The sequence below is a fragment of the Sitophilus oryzae genome, unplaced genomic scaffold (assembly GCF_002938485.1).
Source record: "Sitophilus oryzae breed Bouriz unplaced genomic scaffold, Soryzae_2.0 scaffold_577_pilon_pilon, whole genome shotgun sequence".
NCBI lineage: Eukaryota > Metazoa > Arthropoda > Insecta > Coleoptera > Curculionidae > Sitophilus > Sitophilus oryzae.
The window spans coordinates 6,798-11,780 of NW_022147170.1; positions in this window are offsets into that span (position 1 = coordinate 6,798).

Genomic DNA, 4,983 nt, shown 5'->3' on the forward strand with positions numbered 1-4,983 from the left:
AGATAACACATAATCATACTAGTTAATTTTTTTGGAATAGAAGTAATTTTTTATTAGAAGGTACAAAAAAATAAAAATCTAAAATTTTATTTTCATAGCTTTTTTTTCATAGCCTTAGGATGCCTCATGTACTATCGAATATACGAAATATATAATCAATACATATTTCTTTAAATATCGAGAAATAAAATATGTTTGGCAACACCGTACGAAATATCGCCGCGCGTAGTCCTCAAAATTTAAAATATTAGCATTTTCAGGCTTCGATTATGTTCAAAAGCGCCACCGTATGACAAATCACTAAAGCTTCCACACGAGAGTTCTTAAAACTATAATATTCTTTGGTAGCGACGCACGCCCTTGACCGCGACGTGTTTCGCACTACCCCGTCGCGCTCCTAGAGTCGCGGTTTCGTCTGTCGCGAACAGATGTAACTGGTAACGGCCTGGTACGCTCCAGTTATCATGCGACTGCAAGATATTGATTGTTATTGCTATTGGCGTTGATGCTCCCGTTACAGTCATTACGTTACTTTCGAGATCGCGATTTTCGGTAGGTCTAGGTACTAGGCATTTTTGAGTGATAAAAAAGATAGTATTTTATGAAAGAACATGTTTGAATAGAAATAATATTAAAATATGTACTCTCGAGAACTGTAGTTAATAATGGACGAAAACTTACTTCAGAGTCATTGGATTTGTCAACCGAGTATCTCAAAAAGACATGATGCCGCGGTATATCGATTTATTTATTACACAAAAACCAGTAATCCTGTCATAATGAAAAGCTTCCGTCCTGGATTTTCAGCAATTTATCATCACCTCTCAACTCCTCGTCCAGAAGTGCGGGAAAACAAGAGATATAAAATTTATTTCACTTCCTGAAACTTTTTTATTGCCTTCTTCGCTCTATAAAGAGCTGATGGAAAGGGCTTTAGAGGGAATCAGAGTTTTTCGTGTTGTTAAAAACAGCCTTTATTGCAGTTGAAATTGAAATACTTTTAATAAAGAATACGTTTTTATATAAAAATAAACGGCTATTTTTATTTCAAAATCTATTCCTACATTAAAAGTCATGATTTGTAATTTATTATTAATACGACTAGCGTGTAACCCGCGACTTCGTTCGCGTCGTATTAATCATTTGTAATGGTGATGATAACGCAAAGCAAGAATTTCCATTAACATACAAACTGGATAAAATTTCCTCACATTTATGTCAGCATGAGAAAAAACAATATGGCTTTATATAGTAGTTATATTAGTATTATTAATTATTATATAATAGTTATATAATAATTAACTTGGTAATATTTGAGAGGTAGTTCCATCTCGTTGGAATTTGACTTTCGAAAAATTCGTTTGCAAAAAATAAGCTTTTTACGTCAAGCAGTTTAAGCAAAATCGTGGTTAATCAATTACCCAACTTTTTGGAACACCCTGTATGATTTTTAAAAAAATGTCAAAACATGTAAAAAAACAAAATAAATTATGCATGTCCAAGCGTTTTCCCGAAAGACTAACCGTTTTTTAAATAACAAATATTGTAATATTTAATTTTTCACCCTCTTGGAATTTAAGGTTCGAGAAACCCCTCCTTATCGAACGTCTACACCCGTTTGCCAAAAATCAGCTTTAAACGTCAAGCAGTTTAAGCAGAATCGTGATTATTCAATGGTCATATTTCATGAAACATCCTGTATAAATTTTTAAAAAATCTTAAAATATGTAAAAGCAACAAAATAAAATATACGTGTTTAGAGAGGTTTTCCGAAAAAACTCACCGGTTTTTAAATAAAAAATTATTCTAATATTTGAGGGGTGGTTTCACCCCCTTAGAATTCGAGTTTCGAAAAGAAGGGATTTTTGAACTTCTACACCCTAAAGTCAACAAATTTTTTTGTTTTCCAAAGATCAGCTTTCCAGTTTTCCAAAAATCAGCTTTTACGTCAAGCGCTTTAAGCAGGATCGTGATTAATCAATGACCAGATTTTTTGAAACACCCGGTATACATTTTTAAAAAATCTTAAAATATGTAAAAAACAAAATAAAATATACGTATTTAAGCGTTTTTTCGGAAATTTGACCATTTTTTAAATAAAAAATATTGTAATATTTGAGTAGTTTCACCCCTTGGAACAGGAATTTCGAAAGATCCCTTCTTATCGAAATTCTAGACCCTAGAATGTGCACCCAGTATGCCAAAATTGAGCTCCTTGCGTTGAGTGGTTTGAGCAGGATCATGATTAATCAGTGAGTCGGTCACTTAAGGATTTTATATATTAGTATAGATTAAAATTAAGATAAGCAATGTGAGTGACAAATACAGCCAATGCCTGGCAGTTGTTCCTTTCTTTGTCGTTGGTCCTGGCACGTTTAAGTTGACTGTTGCCTATTTTCTCATACCATGTTTCTATGCAAAAGTGCTTCGTTTGTCAGTTAGAGGGCCTCAACTTAAAAAAAAATATTTTTTAATGAGTTTTAAGAACGTTGTTCCGATTTAAATGGTGAGATGTAGGATGCTTATGTTTTCGTTAACATTTGACATTCACAAAAATCAAGAAAAAATAGGGAAGGATAAAAACTACCTACCCCAACCCCTACAAAAATTTTAGTAGAAATATTTTTGCAACTTCACCGACGACTGATTTTTTCGTAAATGGTTCTTCTAATATTTACTACATTTTTTCTTTTGTAAAATGCTTATTTTTTCAGGAAAATCATTTTTAAGATCTTTTTTATAGAGAGTTCCAATATTCCGTGGACATAGAACAACTAAGTTTTTTGTGAATCAAAATATGTTAATTGCACTCAATTTTAAGGCAATAATACAAAAATAATACAAAAGTGTTTCATTTATTCGTTAGAGGACATGAGTCAAAAAATCAACCCAAACGTTAATTAGTTTAAAATTTATGGAGCTGATTGTAAAATATCATTTGTGATACTAGCATATTTCATATTTTCGCTAACTAGATTATTAGCGCCATGCGCCATACTAGGTTTTATGTACCTACATAGCCTTGATGTGCCAAGAGATATATTTCATGTAATTCAACTTCGTAAAAACATTTTTTTATCAATAAGTATGCCTGGTGGCGTTATTTTTTTCAAGAGACAAAAATAGTAGTAATAATACTAGAAGGGCCATTTCTTTTTCTTAATTTATAGGGTTCCGTACCCAAAGGGTAAAAACCGGAACCCTATTACTAAGACTTCGCTGTCCGTCCGTCCGTCTGTCACAAAGGTCTATCTGATGAACCGTTATAGCTAGACAGTTGAAATTTTTACAGATAATGTATCTATGTTGCCGCTATAAGAACAAATACTAAAAACAGGATTAAATAAATGTTTATAAATAAAAAAGTACTTTCACTAAACATTATGTTTTAAGTAAGAATTTTACATAGAATCTTTCAAGTCCTCGGTGGCCGCGTGGTTAAAGCGTTAGGACTTTACGCTGCTATGACGTTGGAGCCGTAGTAAGGGAGGTTCGAATCCTAGTCAAGGCGACTTTTTTTAATCGTTTTTTTTTAAATTTTTACATATTTATTTTTACATTTTACATATTTATTATTGATTAAGACAATTTTTAGTAATGTGTTTCTTCATTTTTTTTAATTACTTATACGCGCATACAAAATTTCAGCTAAATCGGAAAAAAAGTTTATAATAATATAAGTGTCTGATGTTGTATAGATAATGAATGGTATGGAACCCTTCGTGCGCGAGTCCGACTCGAACTTGACCAATTTTTGTGTATGTCAAATGTCAAAGCGCTTAGCAAAACATAGACACCTAAATGTCATTCAAATCAGGAAATGGTCTTAAAATATCTTAAAAAATGTGTTTATTTTTTAAATGATTGATGCCCTGCCCTCTAACGGACAAACGAAGCACTTTTATATAGAGGTAAATTGTGTCCAGTAAATTAATTTTGATTCCAAAAATACGTAATGTAAAAAAATGTAGAATGTTTAGGAGGGGAGTTAACCACCGCGATCTTACAGATCTACTGTGTTCCCTTTTCTTCAGTTATAACGAGTTATAATTCGTCATACAGCCTCCGGGCTTTAACAAAAGCCAGTATCTGAGACGGCTCCACAGGGGCCAACTCTCCATCCTCGACATCAGCCATATCAAAGTTCATGACACGAACGATCGTCGTCTTAGCGCACCCAGTGATAAGATGCTCTGGTGTTTTCCCATTTTTCCCACATAATCTGCATTCGCCGTTGTTTCTCAGCTTCAGCCTACTGAGGTGTTCGTTGAGGAGACAGTGTCCTGTTAGAAACCCCGTGACAATCCGAAGATTCTTTTTACTTAAATCAAGGAACTTTTTCGAGTGTCTTGGACCGTTGGAGGACACCCATTCCAGGTTACGTATGGAGTCTTCCAGGTTCTTCAGTTTCGATTTCAGTTGGTTTTTGCTTGGAAAACAAAACGGTTCTGGTCCAGTTAGCTCCTTTTCTAGCTAGATCATTGCTTTTTCATTGCCTTCTATCCCTTGGTGAGCAGGCACTCAGAATAGAAAGACATTATTTTCTTTGCGAATTTGTTGAGTTTCTCTAGGCATTCTTTGACCAATTTCAATTGATGGTTAGTGAGTTGATCGCGTTTGATGCCGCTTGACTGTCAGTAGATGGCTATTTCCTGTTTACTGATAGTTTCCTATCACAAAATAATCTTTAGCAGGTCTTCGTAAAGAAGGATTAAGGCTTCCGAAGTACATTTGGTCAGAGACGTGGTTGGATTTTGAGTTTACATGGACCACCGACCAAATATCCGTTAAGGGATTAAATAGCCAAATTTTTCCAACCGATATCCCGATTCCACATGCCCAAGAAGTCCCCGATAGTTCCAAGGTATGCTATAATTCTTCTACCTATTCTAAGTCAATGCTCAACTGATTTTTGTTCATATTGTCTGGTTTTCGACTTTTCCACGCCACGTGGTGTAGAAAGAATAGTTGAGTGTTATCTTT